Consider the following 21,966-nt stretch of genomic DNA (forward strand, 5'->3'; position numbering starts at 1 on the left):
GAAAGGCAAAAAATGGTCCCACTTTCAAGAAGCTTACAGTATAATGAGAGCAGTAATATACAAATGAGAGATAGACAGAAGATGGATGGGTAGGCAGTTTTATATATATACATGTATATATATATGTATGTATATATATATACTTATATATTTGTACACATATGAGTACATATACATACATATAAATATATGTAATAAATTACATACAATAATCTTAGAGGGAGAGTACAAAGATTAAGAAGGACTGGGAAAGTCTTCTTGGAGAAGGTGAAACCCAAGAAATGGTCATCCAGGCTCTACTTGAATACTTCCAAGAAGGAAGACTCCTTTTCAAGCATTTTTGACCAGCTATTAATTGCTAAGAATTTCTTCCTGATATCAAGTCTAAATTGCTCTCTTTATTCCTGATATTTATTCAGTTCTCTCATACCAAACAGAACAAATTTAATCCTTCTTTCACCTGGAATTCTTTCAAAGACATGAGGACTGATATCATGCTCCCTCAGAGTCTTCTCTAGGTCAGACACATCCAATTCCTTTGAACTATCCTCATGTATCATTGGACACAACAGTCTGAAGCCCATAGTCTGAAGTCAAAACCAAAGGAGTACCAGGAATATTCTGAATAATATCCACTTCATCATTTTAATTCATAGAAAGGAAGAAGACTTTTAATAGTAGCCTACCTCTGAGACTTGTTGTGAGAATCAAATGAGATAATTGTAAATATTTAGCACAGTGATTGACATATAAGAGGTTCTATATAAATGTGAGCTATAATAATTATTATGGTTGCTAATGTTATATTAATAGCAATAAATATAGTGTTTGAGAATTTAATAATATTAATAAATGGATAGCAGTAAATTTATTATATTCAACAAGGCAAAATGCCACTGTTTAAAAGCAGAATGAATAGTTGACACTATGATGTTGCTTGGTTCATACTTGCCTGTCAACCTTCTGAAATTTCGACTATGTCATTCACTCATCTCACAATTTTTATTTAATCTACCCAATAGCATATTTATTTATAAATATTTGTTACTGAGTAAGTATTCAATAAATGCTACCTAATAGGAGGATATACGATGGCCTTTTAACACCATATCACTAGTTAACTTATCAGTTCTCAAGGCTCAGCTATTTATTACCTTTATGCATTCAATATCTTAGATGCATGTAACCAATTCCAGTCTCTCAACTCTAGTGCCAAATCATCTGGCTATTGGACATCACCAAATGAATCTTGGGCATTTCAAGTATCCAAAATAGAATTCATTATCTTTCCCCATAAATCCTTCCCTTTCCTAAAATTCTCTGTTTCTGTAGGGGGCACCAATATCCTTCCAGTCACAAAGGTTTGCAACTTTGGAGTCTTCCTCAACTTCCTTACCCCTGACATCCAATCAAGCTGCTGTTTTATTTTTTTCCTCCTCTGTATCTCACAACTTTCTTTCCTTTCTATCCATTCATCTAAACAGTCTAATTCAAACCATTATATTATCTCTTAACTGGATAATTACAATAGTCTCCTAATTGGTCTTCTCTCCTTTATCTTCTACATGGCTGCCAAATGAGAATTCCTAAAACCTGAAATATACTACTTCCTTGCCTCCACTTAACTTCCTTTTAGCTCAGCTTAAAGTACTACCCCCTGCAGAAAGTCCATCTAGATCTCTTCAGTGGCTAGTATTTTCAGAATTACTTGTAAACTATTCAATTTTCTATTGATATTTTTGCTCAATGAAATATAAGTGCCTTGAAGTCAGACTTTTATTTTTACTTAGTACAGTGCCTGGCTATTCTGTGCAGATGTTTGCCAAATTATCAAACTTTTTTTGTTTGTTTCTTTGGAAGTCACCATAGAAACTATCTAGTTCAGTCATTCATTTTAAAGGTGGGGAAAACTGAGGGCTAGAGGGATGAAGAGACTTGCCCAATTCTCTATCAATTAACAACAGAATTCCTACCTTTTGGTCACCATACCACATTTCAGATCAGAGAGAATGCCACAGAAAAAGTTAGTGTAGTGTCAAGCTATCAGGAGACACATGTTTGCTTGTAAGTTGTTTGCCTCCCTTTGAAATTAAACTTCTGATTCCTCATATTCCTGTCTTTAGTCTGCACTGGCCATTCACAAACTAGAGGTCAGCTCCACCCCAATGACAGGCGATGCCACCAGAAGAAGGGATAAGAGAAAAAAAATAAAGATCACAGGCAGATTTGTGAAAACTACAGACATTTATGATACTTAATGTTTAAATAGGACTGACTGGTGAAGCTAGGAGTGGCAGTTGGGTGGGATACGGAAGGGAGAGTCGATAGTTAGAAGTCCTCTCACTGTTATTTACATTTTTATATGCCTCATAATTAATTCTGGGATACCAAATTCCTTCACACAGCCCTAGAGCAGTAGTCAGCTTGCAAAGACTTAAATGAAGAAGATTTAGGGAGAATTCTCCCTTGGGCACAAACCTTAATTATTTCCTGAGGTTAGGAGTTGAATAGTGAGAACCTGCATAGTAAAGGAAAAAGTATTGTTCTTGCAGTCAGAGATACCCGAGTTCAATAATTGTGAAGAAAAAAGGAGCATAGTTGAAGGAATACTGACCAGTTATAAAGGAACCTGAATTTGAACTTGGCAGCCCCTGTGGATCCTGGGTGAGGCATTGCCTTCCTGGGCTCCTCTTCTCATCCAAATGTGAGGACTGATCTAAATGACTTTCTAAGGTGTCTCTATACCTATGATTCTATGATCCAAAGTCCTACCTCTGACATACACTAGTTATGAGAACCCTTAACTGCTTTGTGTCACAATCAACAATCTTTGTTATTGAGGTGTCTCTGATCTACATCAGTGGAGGCAGTTTCGACACTGAGATTTCCACCCAAGTCAAATTCACAAGTTCAAACCTAAAAAAAAAAATTACAGTATTTTTCATAGTGTAAGAACTTAATAAATTCTTCATTGATTCAAAAAGAAAAAAGAATTTTAAAAACTATCAATATTCTCTTTTTTTCTTCTCCCTTACCAATTAAAACCATCACTGATGTTGATTGACAGTTCATCTATCCAGTGACACTAGGGAATAGGGAAAAGGATGTGTTTCCTCCCACTCTACTTTGATGTGCCCTACAGCTATGTCTGGGGCCCCTTTGGTCCTACATTCCTTTATGTGGCTCAGGTGTCACAGTTCTAACTTTTCAAGAAAATGCAAGGCTAACTCTGTGGCTTTTCCATTAGCTGCAGTTAAGTTAATTCATCTGAATACTTTTTTTTGCAGAGGAGGGAGAAAGCAGTTGGGTGGGGGGGATGACTGTTGGGACTCTATCAGTCTCTCAGCATTTCCTTTATGGTGCAGGGGAGGAGGAAGTGGACTACCACAAACAGAATTCATTGGTGATTTTCCCATGGGGTCTACCCAGTATGAGATGTGCAGTCTAACTTGCATTCCCTCGAGGCATTCAGAAATGTGATCTCTAGAAGCCCTTGTTACACACCAAGCTTGGGTAGTGAAGCACTGTACTATCCATGTCAGGAGCTGCCTAGTTGGTCAACTTGTGTCAGGAAGCCTTGTGGTTTCATTATTTGTCAAACCTTAGGAGAGTCTGTAGCCGCCTTGTAGCCAACATCATCTTCCTGTAGAAAAGGTCACCCCTGGGGTTTGTAAAGTAAAGGCCAGTTCTTGGCCTTTGATAAAGAGGAAAAAGCCAAATGCTGACAGGGAAAGCCTCTCTCCTCCAGCAGAGATTTCCTGATTTCTATTACTAGGCTGGGGGGTAAATTTGGACATCTTCCCTGTGTAGGTCTCACAAACTCAAGGCATCTTTCTCATTAAGCAATTTGAGAAAAAAGGCAAGAGGGGATATTGATTTAAAACAACAATAATAACAACCAACAACTGTTACATATATATCCATTCTGGCAAAAGACTTCAAAAATCTGTAGGCAATGATTATCATAGTTGTGGAAACGTACTCTGAGATTTAGTATCTGAGATTCATATTTTCACTTTGTAAAGTAGGACCATAGATTTTTAGAAATTCCTAGAAAGGATCTTAGCTAAACCCTTTACATAGGAAAAACTGAGGCCCATAGAAGTTAAATGATTTACTCCAGGTCACACAGGAAATACACATGAAAGTCAGGATAATCTCTCAGAAGACAGAATTATCTCTTTACTGCACACAAGGCAATGGTGTCTTTTTTTTTGATAGTCAATAACACCTAATTTGTCAAACAGTTAACAGTTTACAAAGTTTTGTCACATATATTTTCTTAGAATAACATAATCAAGTAGGTAGGTCAACATTCTCTCCTTTTTACAGATGAGTAAATAGGCTCAGAGCAGTGGGAGTGACTTATTCAAACTAGGATTATTTAGGAAAAGATAAAGCTAGCAACAGGGAAGGACTTGGTGGGTTAGTAATAAGTTGGAAAGATCTGAGTTCAAATTTTGATTCATATACTTACTACCATAGCTAAGCCACTTGGGCAAGTCATTTAACCTCTCTTGGCCTTAATTCTCTAGAGAAGAAATGGCAAACCACTATGGTATCTTTGCCAAGAAAGGCCCAAATAAGGTTCTGAAGAGTTGGATATGACTGAACAGCAACTTAAGGGCCAGCATTACAATTCAGTTCTTCAGATTTTTTTTTTGGTGCCTAATAGATAGTATACTCTTAATTACATTTATTTAGATGTAGTTATGAGAGAGTATATTATTTTTCAAATATATTTGACTACAGAAGTATAGCAATATGCTATGATCTGGCACAGTTCCTTTTTACAATAATGATTTTTAGGCTCTCTTTAGAACATGAAGAAAGGACTTGATGTTTACTATGCATATGACTGTGGCCAATTTCTAAAGTATAATTTTCCTCATAGGTTTAAAAAAAAAGAGTTGGGAATAGATGAGATGCCCTGTGAAATCTCTGTCAGATTTTAAGTTCTTATGTTCTTTTAAACTAATAACACTGAACTTGATTTTAAAGTCCAGTAGAATTATTCAAGGGTTCTTAACTTCTTTCTTTGGCAGTAAGATAAAGCCAAATTCTACTATAGTTTGTTGCCTATATTCATAATTCAAGGAGATACTAAATTTCAGTTCAAAATATCTCAGAGATATATAACATGTGTGAACTGACATAACATATATGTATATATACATATGCAGGAATACATTTTTTCTTACCCAAATCCAAATTCATATACCCCTAGAAACCAATTAACGGACACCATCAGGTTAAGAACTTCTTGTTTATAGAGTCACTATCAGCTGTGGTATCACGTGGGAATGGAAAGTTTACATTTCTTATGGCCTGCAATGACTAAATATGTTGACCCAAGGGTCATAAGATATAGATTTAGGGTTATCTTAGTACCACAGACTAAGAATTGTAAGGATAGATTCATCACTGCATTTCATAGTTGAGGAAACTAGACCACAAGTTTAAGTTACTTGCCCAAGATCACAAGGGTGATAAAGTATATCTTAATTATGGTTCTCCTCTTCTGACCCTTTTCCATACCTCGAAGACATTCCCCCCAACTTTATAATTCTCCCCGTGGAAATTAGCAAATCTGCCTCAGGTGTTATCTCTTTAATCAAGTTTTGCCTCAGCTGAAAATGATTTTACTTTCATTTTTTTTCTTTAGACAAAAGTCTGGATCTCTCTTTTGCCCTTATCACATTCTATATCATAGTATATTTATTTTGATAGATGTCATTTCTCCTAATAAACTGAAAGTTCCTTTAAGAGTGCCAAAAATAATCAGCTAGCTCTGGCTAGCTAATAGTTATATTTTCAGTTGTGAGCAAATACAGAAATCTGAAAACGCTACAAATTGGGGCTGGCAAGACTTTTTTTTGTTGTTGATTGTGATCCTAGACTTAAGTGCTAATAAAGTTGAGTAAACTTAAAAGTGTGTCTTGCCTTCCCCACCCCCCCACTATTGTTAAACATTTACCAGCACACTCTTGATAATAGTTTACACTTATGGAATGCTTCAAGATTTGCAAAGTGTTTTACATGCATTATCTCATGTGGGGAGTCTTTTAAAAAAATATGTTCCCAGGGCTTTGCACAAAGCAGGTGCTTTATAAGTCTCTGCTGAATTAAATGAACCCAAATTGAATAGAATATTTGAACTTCCAGGTTAATTTGAAGATCTAGATCAACTCCTTCATTGCACATTTGAGGAAACTGAGGCAGCTAGGGGAGGTGACTTGCTCAAGGATGAGTAATTCCAATTTGTTGAACTAATAAGTTCTCACAAATGTTTTAAATATTAATTAGATCTTATTTCTGAGGTAATTTATAACACTAATCTCATTTTTATTTTTTCCTGATATTTATATATGTGAATGGTTTGATGTGATTTTTGAGGTTTTATGAAAATAAAAAAAATACATGTTTGAATATGCAGCTTTTCTAACTTTGCAGCCCAAATGAGTTCTCCCTCTTTTGAACCTCCCACCTTTTAAACTACTTCTACCACACTCATTCCAATGTGTATTGTAATTATTTAAGTGCATGTCTTATTCCTCCCATTTATTTATAAACACCTGTAGAATAGGATGGTCATGATGTCCTCCGCAGAACATTACATGAGTACTCAGGAAATGGAGCTTGTTTTTAAAATAAAATATTTAGAGCTAGTATATCTTCTCGTCCAAATGCTTCGTTTTTAACAGTTAAAGAAACTGAGTCCCAAAGAAATCAAATGATTTGTCCAAGATCACACAGTGATGAAATTTGAACACATTCTCCATTTCCAAAAGGCATTGCTGATTTTTTTCCTGTGATTTTTAAGTGCAGGGCAGTCTCTAATAAAACTCTTTCCACCAGGGCAGATTAGCAACTCATTTGTAATTTATAATGTCAGAGAGCTGCACAGGGCTCTGAGACGTGAAGCAGCTTGGTAATGGTCCAAGGCTGAAGTTAAATCCAAGTTTTTCGGTATTTCATTCCCTGCTAATCCTTATCATATCTTAGATGCTGGAAAGAGATGCAAAAGAGATCGAGGGGGATGGTGGGAGGAATTAGTTGGAGAACTTGAAAAGGTTGGTTTAAAAAAAAAAGAACCTCGCCATTCTGGTATACTTTAAAAAAAACCCCACATTTTCCTTATGTCTTCTATGATTTACTGTACTTTATGCACGCGAATGCATAATATGCATCTTGGGGACCACAAACCTTGTTTATTCCCGTTATTGCCGGGCCCTGGAGGTTCCTGAGAATTGAAGATATTAAACGTCTACTTTCTCAAATGTGCAGTTGCATTTCACCTTTTTTTTTTTTTCCCCCCGTCTTTGCCCCGGACCCCTCTCCCCGCCCCCTCCCACTATTCACGGGTCGGAGACTCGGAGTCCCCAGTCGTGGACACAAGGCCGTTTTCCACTGGAAAACAACAACAGAACAAACCAGACCAGGGCCGGCTGGTCCAGCTGCGCGTCCACCAGCGCCCAGTGTGGAGCTGGGCAGCGGCCACCTCCTCGGCTGGGGAGAGGGCGTGATGAGCACTAGGACCCAGCAGGAGTTTGGGTAGTTCTCGGGGTTTCAGCAGTCCCTCTGACACCACCATAGCCCCGGGAGCATGGAGCCTGGGCTCCGGCCGCGGTCCGCTCGCCGCCAGCCTTCCCAAGCCTGAGCCGAACCAGAATGAGAGCACTGAGCGGGAGACTCTAGCCCAAGGGGAACGCCAGCCCGGGCCGAGGGGCGCCCCGGCGGGGGGGGACCGAAGAGAAAAGGTAACTAAAATGGTTTCCATTTCCTGCCTCTTAATCTCCAGCTCGGGGTTTAGCATTGTCATTAGGAGCCTATAAAATGCGGAGGCAACCGCATTAAAAAAAAATAGTAATAATAATAACAATATTGCAAAACAAAATATCCCACAAACTTTAATTTTTTTTTTTTAAAAAGGGAGTTTTTTCCCCCCCTTTAAAAAAATTTCCACCTGGTTTTCGCATTGATTTACAACATGCAGTGAAAATAGGAAAGACCCAGACAGGATCAAGGTAACTTTAAAAAAAATAGTTTTATTTTAAAACTTAAGTTCACTTGTTTTTTTTTCTTTTTTTAAAAAAAAAGCCCCCCCCCCCAGCTTTTGTAAAGGGTCAGCGGCGTAATTTTGATTTTGTTCATCCCGTTTCCGTGGCGTCCGCCGGGAGAGACGAATGTTCAAGTGACTCAGTGAAATCCTCGAGGTGGGGATGCCCGATGCCTCGGTGGACGCGGGGATGTTCTCCAGATGTTACTTTTATGGCCGTGGAACTCACATGTGAAATGTGCAGTTCGGCGGAGTTGACGGGGCTGCGCTGCCAGCTGCTTTATTGTTGTGATGCACGGTGTCAGATCGGGGGCCGGGGCTCGGCTAGACCTGGATAGGACGTGCCCGGAGGAGACTTTAGACGAGAAAGGGGAATAAAAACAATTTTTTTTTTCCCCTGCGACGCACATTGTATCGAGGCGAAAACCATTAGGGTTATTGGAAGCTGAGAAACATGTTTTGCTTCATGCTTCGAAATGACATTCTAAGAAGGGAAGCCTGGTTCTTAGCAGATTTAAATGGTGGGTTTCTTTTCTTTTCTTTTCTTTTTTCCTCCCATCTTAGCCGTTTCAATAGAGGTTGTGCTTTGGAAACACTCAAAAGGGCAGGTTGAGGGGGTTTGGAGGGGGGGCGTAAGGAGCATTGGAAAGCAGTGGGGTTGGGAGATTATAATAATGTAAAAATGTATCTAATCTGAAAGGGCTGGTTTGTTGGAAGCCCCCATGTGGAGCCTGTCATATCCAGTGTGCTTCCAATTGGTGGACGAGGAAAAATAATCATTTTCCTAAGCTTGGGCAGACATCCTGTTGTATTCCTTTTGTTCCCATCTTCTTCATTGATCGGCAGCTTTGCCTCACTGCGGACCCCAGCCCAGAGAATGCATATGGGGAAAGTCTGACCCAAGGGCTGAAACCTACTTTTTTCCTTAGAAACTGACTGGTCAGGTGCATGAAGTCGGACCCTTGTGAAACCTGTCAGAGTATTTATACTTAAAAAAACAAAAACAAAACCTTTCTCTAATTTCAGTTACTTTTTGCATTTGATTTTTGAAATTAGGTGTAAATTGTCTGAGACTTTAAAAAATTTTTTTTTAATCTACATTTTTTTCCAGGCCGTTCTAGAGGCAAATACTATTCCAATATTATCCTATTGGCTGATCCTTATAAACACTCTAAACTAAGTAATTCGCACTTTTTTCTTCCTTACTGTAAGTTGTAAATTGTAGAAGATTTTAGCCCATCTTTTCTATCCCTCTCCCTATCTTTAAAAACAAAAAGCTAAGCATGTATTGACATCAGCAGATGTATGTTGATTTGATAGTTCCTGGTGGTTTGAGCACCACAATGTTTCATGCACCAAATTTAAGATTGTTAGTTAAAAAAAAAAAGTAAAAGCAAACAATGACAATTAGATTGCTCTCCATTAAAGGAATTGTAGCATCTGGCATGATAATGGACAGAATAGATTTCAGAGTTAAAAAAAAAAGGTTTCCTTCACAGTGACTCATGTAGACTAGTAAATATTGTGAAACATTCTCCTTCACTTTTTAAACGACAAGTTATAAGACCCTTGGAAATTTGCATCCAAGTCTCCGGTGCCTTTAAAAGCACCTCGGTTATTAAAGAGGCACTATCCTGTAAGTTGTGTTAAATGTATAAACACTTTTCTGATTGGCTTAAAAATTTAGAGACAGGAAGTGGATGGTATCTAATAACCGAAGAGTGGAGACGGGGTTGCCATGGAAACTGAGAAGACTAACCATCTCGTCTTCTCCACACCACCTCCCCCCACCCCCCCACCAATTAAAAAAAAAAACCCTGCATGTCATCACAAATGCCTGCAGAACATGTTGGCTTCTGTGAGATTCCCACAGCATCTGTTGAAACCTGAGAACGTGCCTGTCAAATCAAGGTCATTTTTCAACAAAACTCTTAGTCTCCTGTATTTCATAACCATATTTTTTTTTTAATTGGGAGAATATGCAAAAAGAAAAGACTTAAGAAAACTAATGTGCTTACTTTGCATTTTCTAGCTCAAAAAAGAAAGGCTCAAAAGAAAAGGCTATGGAGACTTAGTGTAATTGAGATGCTTCTTGTACTTAGCTCCAAAGACCAGTACTTCTCTTAGAAAAGCTTTTCAAGCAGTCAAGGTTGGGCCTTTTACCTGTGGGGAGAATATATCTTAATGAACTTTTACTATTATATCAGCATGTGTTCAAAGTTAAGCTAAAGCATTTGAAGTGGGGAAAAAATGAGCTGTGGGTATTTAGGAATTTTGCTTGAAAGCAGCCTGGGAAGAAGGACTTGCTGTGCCTAGAGCTCTCTAAGAGAAGTTTCAGAGGTAGCAGTGTTTAGCAGCAACTTGCTGTAGAGTCAAAGAACTGAGGAAAATTATATTTCAGCAAACCCTGCCCAGATCATTTGTCTCAGTGTGCATATCTATCTATTTATTGGGTTCACTTTGGAAAAGTTCCTCCCTCTTCCCAGCCTTTGTGAGTAAGGAAGGGTGATTTATCCTTTGGGAGAAATGCAGTGTTCCCACAGATTTCAGAATAAAAATGACAGCCAAGCTATACTAGCTGGAAAGGACCCCTCTTAACTGGACAGCTGTTGACTTGGTATTTGGCAGAGGGTAAAGGGTTCTTTTAAAAAAATGACTTTGGTTTCTCAAGTTTTAAACTTCTGAATTTGATCAGACCAGATTGCTTCATCCCTTATGGCTCTAGTTAACGTTTTAAGTATATGTTTTCTTTGGAAGTCTTTAATTTCTTTATATTCCCTTAGAAGTATTTCCCATCCAAACAATGTATTATATGGGCTTTTAATGTTCTCTCTTAATCATACATACTCAGTTTGACATCTCTCTCAAATCACCACTTGTCTTCACTGGCAAATGCCCTTTGTTTTAATCACTTAATTATATTTGTAGTTAAAAAAAAAAACCAAAATAAATGTTTACTAGGTTTGCCTAATATTCTGTAGCTATTTAACATATAAGAGAACTTTTAAATACTTGGCAGTTCTGGTAAGTCACATTTTAACTGATTTGGAATTTAGTGAAGAACTCAGACTTTAAAATGGCCCAAGTGTTCTCCTCTAGTAAAGGATTTCCTGTTGGGAGACTTCTTATCTGAAAGTGTGTTCATTGGCAGGAAATATGTCAGTTGCTTGTTTTTACAAACTGAAGGAAATGAACTGGATTCATTGGTTTCTAGAGTCTACCTAAATTCTCCCTTGTTCCTATTCCTTTTTTTTTTCCTCTACAGTTCTTTCTAAAGTTGTTATTGCAGTAGTCACTTTGGGGGAAATGGCCTACCCACAAAAGAAAAATTAAATTATATCACCATTTGTTCTTTTGAATTTAGCACTTATTATTATTGACTTGGTAGTAAAAAATAAATTCTGATGTTACCTTGTTCAATTTGTTTCCCATATATCTCCTGCCTTCATGCCTTTGAACACTACTAGGCCCCTGCTCTCCTATTGGTAGGTTCTCCTTTCTCAACTCTGCCTCTTGGGACACCTGGTTTCCTTTAAGTCTCAGTTCATGTGCTTCCTCTTACAAAAGACTCTTTCTGATTCCTTCCCCGCCTCTTTGATTTCATTCTCCCATTATTTTGTTTTTATTATGCATATCTTTTATCTTTACTTATAAGTATACCTTTTAATCTTCTTCCCCCTTTCCTCTCCCCCTCCCCCCCCAGGAAGTAAGCTTCTTGAGGGCTGAGACTAATTTTTTTGTCTGTATCCTCTTGTTCTTGCACTTTATTGATTTAGCAGGTGTTTACAAATGCTTGTTGAATCGAGCTTAATTTATTTTTTGAATACAAGTAAACTAATAATAAGATGTCGAGAAAAATACAAATTAGTCTTATTTGTCAATTAACTGTATTTACCCATTAAGGCTTAATTGCATTTTCTTTTTTAGAAAAGAAATATGCCTCAGTTTGAATAAAAAGGATGCTGTTGAAATTCTGCATTACATAGGCTTGGTCATTAGATTATTCTGAAGTAGAGAAGTCAATTACTCAGTTTAGAAATGTAGCCAAAGAAGGATATATTGTGAATAAAGATGAGATAAATTCCCAACTTTACTGTTGTCAGGAAGCAAAGATGAATTTATGCTTTTGGCCTCCATCTTGGCCCTGCTTGCCTGTATAGCTCCTCTGACCCCTTTTCACCCCTGTTTTTGAAAATAAGCTCCCTGAGGGCAAAGACTTTCTTTCTTGGCTGTGTATGTATCTCTGTTTCACAGCAGAAGCCTGTTAGTTAGCACCCCAATAAATGCTCTATCTGTCTTTGTGATGCATGAATAATAACTCATATATAGGTTGTTTGGGGTATGGTTGTTTGTATGTAGTCTTAAATTCAATTGTGAGTCTCTTGAGATTAGGGACTATCTTTTGCTTTTCTTTGAATAGTCAGTGTTTAGCAAAGTGTCTGAAACATCTTAGGTGCTTACTAAATGTTTATTGATTGATTATTGACTGATAGAAATGAATTTTGCCAGGAAGAGAAGAAAGAATCTTTTTTGGGGTGTGTGATACTTGTTTAAGCTAACATTTTGTTTTGTTCCTTTACAAAATCAGGTTAAAGGAGCATTCTTGAGTAAGGCAATTATGAACAGCTAGAGAAGACATCCCTTTACAAGGGAGTATGCTTAACAAAGGAAACTAACAGTTTATGTTTGGAAAGACCTAATGTTTCCTATTGTTAAGTAATTTTTCAGTTGTGTCTGACTCTTTGTGACCCGGTTTGGGGTTTTCTTGACACAGATCCTGGAGTGGTTTGCCGGTTCCTTCTCCAGCTCATTTTACAGATGAAGAAACTAAGTGACTTGCCCAGGGTCACAAGCTAGTTGGTCTTGAGGTCTGACTTGAACTGGGGTCTCCCTGACTCCAAGTCCTGCATTCTAAGCATCATCTAGCTTCCCACAAGCAAATGTTTACAATTAGAGCATAAAGGGAATACTTGTACTTGGCCTTTTATTTTTAAATATTTGCCCCTCGTGGTGTGATCCATGCTTTACAAGTAAGTTCATAAATTCTCTTCAAGTTTGCTATTTTACAAGAAATTCTGAGACTCGGTGAAATAATTAACACACAGGGACTTAGCTGATCTGGAACAAGAATCTGTCTCCTGATTTCTAGTTCATTCTAGTCCTACTATATCATTCTTTTAAAAAAAAAAGAGGAAATTTATGGAATTTGAGGGAATGACCATCAGTTGGGGAATGGCTTGAATAAGCTATGGAATATACGAATGTTATGGAATTCTGTGAGAAATCAAGAGTGACCTGACTTCAGAAGAGCATAGAAGGACGTTCATGAACTAATGCTGAGTGAGCAGACCAGGAGAATATTGTAACCTCAACTTGTGAGATGGTCAACTATGATGGATACAAACTCCTCTCAGCAGTTTAGTGATCAAGGACAATCGTGAGAGAACGGTTAAGGAAAATATTATCCACATCCAGAGAAAAATCTATGGATTCTGAATGCAGAGTAAAGCATACCTTGTTCACTTTTTCAAACTTCTTTTATGTTTTACTTTTTTTAGGTTTTTGCAAGGCAAATGGGATTAAGTGGCTTGCCTAAGACCACACAGCTAGGTAATTATTGTCTGAGGCCGGATTTGAACTCGGGTACTCCTGACTCCAGGGCTGGTGCCACCTAGCTGCCCCTTTGTTTTCTTTCTTAAGGGTTTTTTTCCCTTAGTTCTATTTCTTCTTTCATGGCAGGACTAATATGGAAACCTGCTAAAGGCTATACATGTACAACCTATATCAAATTGCTTGCTATTTGGGGGAGAGTTGAGAGAAGGGAAGGTGGTAGAAAAATGTGGAACTTAAAAACTTATAAGAGAATGAAGGTTGAAAACTATCTTCGTATGTAATTGGAAAATAAAAAAGGAGGGGAAAAGCAGGGAATTTAAAACATCCATACCAAATGATGCATATCATTGCTTAAATAAGTATTTATAGTTTTTATTTTATAAAAAAAAAATTAGAAGTGGCATTTGAAACTGAGATACTTGCTTGATGATTGGCAGAAATGAGTCCAACCACTGTGACTAGAAATAGCATGATGTACACCAGTGGTGTCAAATTCAAATAGAAAGGTAATCCATAGAAGGATCACTGTGGGCCACATAGTCTTAGAAAATCATGTATTAATACTATCAATTTTGCATTGTATTTTTATTTATTTTGTTAAATATTTCCCAATTTCATTTTAAGCGGATTCCTTTAGCACTGGTAGGAGTGTTGTGGACAGAGGTCTTCATCCTAGTGTATGTTTCACACTTCTAGTGTGGATAGACTTGGTATAATGTGTGAAACATTGAACTTGGAGTAACCCTTACTAGCTCTGTGATCTTGTAAAGCAAGTTGTTAATCTCTAGCCTCAGTTATACACAAATGTGAAATAGGTATAATAATACTTTCTCCGTTTTCTAAATTCAGTTTTTGTTTTCAATTCCAAATGTTTTTCCTCCCCTTTCCTCACCCATTGAGAAGGCAAGAAAAATAACTCATTATAAATATGAATTTTTAAGCAAAACAAATTCGTGTATTAGTCACATTGTCAATCTGCCCTCTTGACTCCATCAACTTTCTGGAGGAGGAAAGCATATTCCATCATTCCTTTGGAATTGTGATTATTTATCATATTGATCAGAGTTCTTGAATCCCGCTGTTTATCTTTATAACATTCAAAGTTGCTTATCTTTATAGCATTCTTATTATCGATTAAATTATTCTCTTGGTTCTACTTACTTTACAAAGTTTCCAGAGTCATTATAATACTTATATACTTGCTGACTTGTTGTGAGGGTCAAATAAAAATCATTTTAAGTGTAAAGTGCCACCAAAATGTGAGCTATTACTGTTATTAGAATTGGAATGAGAAGTCCAGTCTCCGTTATCTAACTTGGCTATATAACAACAGGTAGCTCATTTAATCTCTCTGAGGTTTCAATTCTTCATTTGTAAAATAGGAATAATGCATACTACTGGTTCTAGATACCTAAATAGGATTCAACAACCAATTATTAAGAACCTTTTCCATGGAAGGAGTTGTGTGTTAAATGCTGAGGATCTGGAGACAAAACACAAAAATGCCGTTTGATTTTAACAGCTTCCATTTTATTTGGTGGATCCACGTGCATAGTATATACAAATATATAATATTTATTTTATTATATATTCCCAATCTTAGCTATTAGTGTTCTCTCTTGAAATTATAATATATTATGTACACTATTATTTAGAAATAAAATATTATATAGATTATAGAATTCATTTCATAACATCTATTACACATAAGTTATAAATACCGTGCATATGTTATAAATAACATGTAATCTACATTTTATATACACATATAAAAACAGCATGATTTAAAGAGAAAAACAAGTCACTAACAGCTGGGAGCAGGAAAGATTTTTCATCAAGAGTCTTAATTGTGCTTTGACAGAAGCTGTGGAGTCTGAAGCAGGAAGAATGAGGAAGAAATATGCTTTGGATAAGGGAGATGACCCTGGGCAAAGACAAGAGGGAATGAAGGATTTTGTGAGGAAGTATTTTATAAAACCTAGTGTTAGAGGAATTTAAGTCTGTGTATCATGATGACCATCTGGTGTCAGGTGCTGGAGGCTTAAAAATATCAAGGAGAAATGAAAAAAGATTTCTTTTACCCTTGCCCGGAAACCCTCAATTGACCAATGGAATCCAAAGGACCTGAACATTTTCTCCTGGTGTTGATTCTTTAATGCTGAAATTAGAGGAGTATAACAATGATATTCACTTTTATCCAACACTGCAAAATGATTTCCCCATAGTAACCTTTTGTGGTAAGTAGAAAAGCCATATTAAAGAGAGAGAGGCCCTGTGATTGCCCACTGATTAACCAGGAAGTGATGAAATCATTTATACTTGAACTCAGATCTATATATGACTTACTCCATCCCTCCCAATCTATTGTTGGATGAAAACAGGAATACAACTCTCATTTTATGATTTGTAAAATGAGAGTTTATATTCCTGTCTAGAAAACCTTAGTAACAATTAAGATACTTATTGATGGCATGTAAATATCATCAATTTCTTTTTTTTTTTTTACGTTTTTTGCAAGGCAAATGGGGTTAAGTGGCTTGCCCAAGGCCACTTAGCTAGGTAGGTAATTATTAAGTGTCTGAGGCCAGATTTGAACTCCTGACTCCAGGGCTGGTGCTCTATCCACTGCGGCACCTAGCTGCCCCAATATGATCAATTTCTATACATGCCTGATATGATTATGGGACCCTGTACAAATGGTAGTATCATGGGTCTCAGTCTTTTACCCAGTGTGGTATGTTAGAAAGATCACAAGATTTTATCCCAGAAACCCTGGATTAGAATCCTTACCCCCCTGGCTCTCCAACTAACTAGATCTGTGAACCTGGGTAAGTTATTTCATCTATCTGAAACTGTTTCCAGTTTAAAGAGTCAATATGCTAATTTTTAGTGTAACCTTGGACAAATCACAATTTCCTCAATCTCAGTTTCCTCATCACTAAAATGATGAGATTTGGACTAGATGAGCTCTGAGATCAGTTCTAGTTTTAAATTGAAAATCCCATGACCTTAAATTGCTAAATAAATTTCAGTTTTTATTATTATTATTATTATTCATGTTTGGAAGAAAGGGAGAAGATAGGAAGAAAGAACCTCACCTTCTTCCTTTACATCCTTTGAGGTAGTTGCCTTGCTCTTATCCACCCTGGAAAAGAGAATGGTAGCTTCTCAATAAGGGTAAACTGAAAAAAAATTTTTTTTAAATAAATGTTTTATTTATTTTTCAATTATATACAATAGTAGTTTCTACCTATCATTTTTCTGTATGGTTTTGAATTTTACCATTTTTACCTCCCCCTCCCTCCCCTCCCCCCATAGAAGGCAGTCTGATAATGTTTACATTGTTTCCATGCTATACATTGATCAAAATTGAATGTATTGAGAGAAAAATCATATCCTTAAGGAAAAACTAAATTAGAGATAGCAAAATTATGTAGTACATAAGTAAACTTTTTTAAAATTGAAAGTAATAGTCTTTGGTCTTTGTTTAAACTCCACAGCTCTTTCTCTGGATACAGATGGTATTCTCCAAAGCAGATTCCCTAAAATTGTATGGGAAAATCTTTTGAAGTATTTTTCCCTAAGCATAGAAAGCCTGGCTCAGGGAAATGGCAGATTCCTAGAACGTTTTTATTTTGTAATTTATTATTTTGAAATTTTGTGTTTATACCAAAAGAAAAAAAATGACCATTTTCATGAATACAGAGGAACCCCCAAAATGGGATTGTATCTAAGTCCATGGATCTATTAATGTAGTTTTAAAGGTATGTAATAAATCCAATCTTTTATTTTCATCTTCCTCCTTCTTGTCTGTTTCCTTTGGAATTCCATCTGTTCTTTCTCTTCATTTTTCTCCTATATACTTTAGTGATCCTCTTTTCTTTCTTTTTTGGGGGATAGTGGGAACATCATTTGTAGCCCCTTCCTTTCCTCCAACTTTCCTTCCTCCCCCAAACATTTCAAAAAGAAAACCTGTGTAAAAGAAAAGCATATTTAGGCAAAAAATAATTCACACCATTGGCCACATCTCTCTGGCAGGGGATAGGTATAATTTTGGGGGTGGGTCAAGACAGTGGGGTTAAAGTGACTTGGCCAAGGTCACACAGCTAAGTAAGTATTAAATATCTGAGGTCACATTTGAATTCAGGTCCATCTGACTCCAGGGCTGGTGCTCTAACCACTGTGCCACCAAGCAGCCCCTATATAATTCTTTATCATCAATCTTTGAAGTTAATGTCATTCTCTAACTTTATCAATGGCATACTTACTTTTTGAACTGTTTGCAAATGGCAGAACCTTCACTATGAGGTAAGAGGTGATTCCCCATTCTCTACCATCCCCTGAGGTATATCTTGGAAGTAACTTTCTTACTTCAAGATACTTGGTAATTAAGGTAATGAATGTTCTGTGAAACCATAGACCCCCTAACAACTAATCTTAGAAATATTTTTCAGATAATCCCTCTAAAAAAGATATCAGTGAAGAGTTTATGGTTGACATTGAGAGTGGTTATAAAAGTTGCCAACTCTTATTTTATGTGAAGCATGTTTCACAGACACAGAACATTAGAGCTAGGCAGAAACTTAGACACACTTAGAGGCTTAGGGCCTTCTAAAAGATAAGGGCAAGAAAGGGCTTTAAAGTCAGTTTGAGAGCTGCAGGGGAGAGTAGGCATCTATAATTTCTTACAAGTTCTGCCTAGGAATAAAAAGCAGGCCAAATAACAAACATGGTGTCTTATTTTCCTTGACTGTACTAGATGATGCTTGAACTAAAAGTTCCTTTTAATGCTAAACCTATGAATCCATGACTAGATAAGTGCTGAGATGCTCTCATCATGAGTTGGGTACAGGATGAATTGGGTTCTATCTAGGTAGAAGGGCTCATCATAGACCCAGTAATAGTGTAGTGATGGGTCTTACTCTAGAGCTAAACCTAGGAGCCAATGACCAACCTAACTAAATTGTGTGAAGCTCAACACAATAAATGGGATACCAGTTTTGTGGAGTTATTCTAGCTTATTGCTAAGGCATAAATGGGATGTAGCTTATATTTGTGGAGGGAAGAAGTGCTTGGATTCACAGATCTTTCAATTAGTGAAATGAGTTATTTGTCGCATATGAACTATATTGAATCAAAGTTGTAGCCCCTACATGTTCATCATAGGAGGTAGGCTATAGACTAGCAATCAGTATAGGTGCTCTCTATGCAAATTTCATTATGTACATTGGTATTGGTCTTTGAGAATTGTAACTACATATGTAATATATATCCATCTATCATCTGTCTGTCTATCTCCTTTTAATGACCCTCCAGGAATTTAGAATCACTGGGTTTAGCCTTAAAACCTTTCTAACTTGGTAACCTCTTCCAGGATTAGTCCTCCATTAGCATAGATGTTGAGAATCTTGAATCCTTTCCACTTCGTAGTAGAAATCAGAAGATGACTTTTTATAGAGGAATTATGGAATGCTATCAAAATTAAGGTATTGTGAAAATTTTTGGTACTGTTTCAGCATTTAGATTAAAAAATAAACTTAAATAGTGGCGAAAAAGACTATGGAGATGAGGAGACAAATTTTCAGAAATGGTTTTAGGTGGGGGAGGGTTTGGAAAACTTGAACTGATCTGTTAATTTCAGTAAGTCTTGTTTGTAATATTTTAATTGGCCAAATTCTACTTTGGAGTAAATTACTAGGAGTTAGATAATCTGATTTTAGTCCCAGTTCTGCCAAAAAACAACTATCATTCACCTTGGTCAACTCTCTTCAATTTTCTGGGAGTCAGGTGCTCTTTTCTATTAAAAAGAGGGTTGTATTTGATGATTTCTTATACCCCCCTCTCAGACATTATAAATTTTGGAGCTTACTTCCTCTCCTTCCTTCAAATTCAGCACATCCTGCCTTCTTGGGACTCAGATTCCTAGGGTTCCATGCATTTCCAGAGGACTGGTTAGTAAAGGTTGTACTAACAAGCTAATATGTCCTACAGAGACCTTAGCCAGTCTAACTTTCACCCTATGAAAAGAAGTATTCTCTTGAAGGTGAGTGGGAGCTTGCCCACTGTAAGCTGCTAGGGGGTACAAAAGAGACATCTTCTGCAAAATGAGGCTATTGGACTAAATATAATGTCCTTTTCAACTCTAAAAATTCTATACTTTTCTTTGTGTGTCTGAGATATGTAAGATAGGGAAGGTTTAACTTTCTGGCTGTATACAGCTCTATCCCATCCAGACCTAGTTGCCAGCATCAGCACCACCTAGCTTTACTTAGGGAAGTGTCATACTCAAAGGGACCAACTGTTAGTCTTTTACTCAGTCACGGAACTGGAAGGCTTATCCAATTGCCTCCTTTTTTCAGATACGGAAACAGATCCAGGGAGGAGACATGACTTATTCAGGGTCATGAAACCATTTAACAAAAAGCCTAGAATTAAAATCCAGAATTCCCAAGCCTAAATTTATATTCAAGTCTTATATTTATTCCTGTTTCTTTCATTCATTCAGTGGATAGTTATTGCTCCAGTATTCTGCTTATCATTTCTGGTCTGACTTCTTCCTCTGCTTCATTGGAAACTAGATTTTCCTTCTTCCTTCAGTCCTGGGGAAAACACTACCATCCTGGCATAGAAGACAGGAAAGAGGTCTTATCCCTTGGCATGACCATGAAGCTATGTCTAGACATGAAGGCTGATGATAGGAGGTACTTATAGTTAATAGGATGCATCAGTGTTTTCTCACAGGCATTCTCTGCCTTGTTGACATGCTTTTTACCATGTAGGTTTCCTCTTCATTATAGAAAAGCATTACATTATAATGAAAAGGCAGGATTATAGTAGATAGACTGGGTGTGGGAAACTTGGGTTCTAGTGCAAACTTTGGCTGGTCACTAGGATCTTAGACCTTTTTAAGTCATTTCCAGTTCTTTTTGTGTGATCTTCCTCCTTGAAGAGGAGATCATCTTGATTATTTGATGATACTCTGAACCTGATTTACATTTAAATAAATGCTCTCTCTACCCATTTGGTCTCTCAGGTCTTAGATTCCCCATGTATAAAAACAAATAGAGTAAAACCAGGTGATCTTGAGATGCAACCTTGATCCTAGCATTTAATTGTATCCTAGTTAAGTTGCTTTCCCTTCTCAGAGCTTTAGTAATTTCCTTATCTGTAAATGGTGATGAGGAGAATTCTTGATGTAGGAAATTTATAATTAGAAACAAATTCTGTAATCTTTTATGCTACTAAATTTTGTTAACTGTGGAAGGCTGTTTGCTCTTGAGATATAAACTGACCCCTAGTGTTTATACACTGTCTCCCCATTCCCCCATTCCCAGTTACCTATTGACACTGACAGGAAATGACATGTTGAACTTAGAGGTCCTGCACCTAGGTACAGAAGAACCAAACTTGCCATTGGAAGATGCCTGGCCCCAAGCGCCAAACCACTACAGAAGTGTATTTAAGAAGAGCTGCGGCCTTTTGCTCTTGCTTGACTCTTCCACCCTGCAGGATGACTTTCTCTCATTCTCTCTCTCTTTTTTCCTAGGTTTTGGCTGGGCATTGGGATTAAGTGGCTTGCCCAAGGCCACACAGCTAGGTAATTATTAAGTGTCTGAGACAGGATTTGAACCCAGGCACTCCTGACTCCAGGGCTGGTGCTTTATCCACTGCGCCACCTAGCCACCCCCCTACCCTGAGTCTCTTAGGGCATGTACTCCCAAACTCTTAGGCCTTCTGGAGCACCATGCCATGTGGCCGGACTAAGCCAGCCCTCAAGGCTGCTTGGCACCTGCCACTCCCCCTCTCTCCCACTTTACCTAGCCTGTCTTCAAAGTGCTTACTGCTTTTCAAGGATTTTTAACCTGTATACTCTGCAATAATTTATAATAAATACTGAGCAGTTTTAAAATCCCAAGGAGCATGCAGTTCCTTCATTTTTCAGTAACCCTCAATCTCCATCTTTATTCCGTTACCCTAAATCTCATCGGTGACAATGGAACATAATAATACTACTATATCACAGGGTTATTGTGAGGTCATTTAAGAAAGATATGATATTATTATTTTCTCTTAGACTCTTCAGTACACGATTTAGTGAGCCTGTTAGAAGTTATACAAGCACAATGATAGAACAACTGGCTCAAAAAAAAATTCTATGTTGGTTCTTTGGCATAACTGGCAAAAATTTAGACCTTTTGATTTATTTCCTTAATCATAAAATTGCTACTATTTTGCAAAGAGAAATACCACCTGAGGATCATTTTTATGACTCTGCCCTAAGGAAATGACTTTGG

General features: G+C 37.2%; 1 protein-coding gene across 4 annotated transcripts in view; it reads left to right on the forward strand.

The window, feature by feature from the left end:
* The first annotated feature begins 7,583 nt into the window (after window positions 1–7,583).
* The window catches only part of FOXN3 (forkhead box N3), a 487,407-nt gene continuing 473,024 nt past the window's right edge, over window positions 7,584–21,966 (forward strand). For 3 of the 4 annotated variants that reach the window (XM_074235538.1, XM_074235536.1, XM_074235545.1), the window contains exon 1: window positions 7,585–7,760. The gene's annotated coding sequence lies outside the window, so the exon portion shown is untranslated. Of the gene's footprint in view, window positions 7,761–21,966 lie in introns of all 4 variants that reach the window. The other variant, XM_074235544.1, reaches the window with a different exon arrangement.

Source organism: Macrotis lagotis, chromosome 4 (assembly GCF_037893015.1).
Source record: "Macrotis lagotis isolate mMagLag1 chromosome 4, bilby.v1.9.chrom.fasta, whole genome shotgun sequence".
Lineage (NCBI taxonomy): Eukaryota > Metazoa > Chordata > Mammalia > Peramelemorphia > Peramelidae > Macrotis > Macrotis lagotis.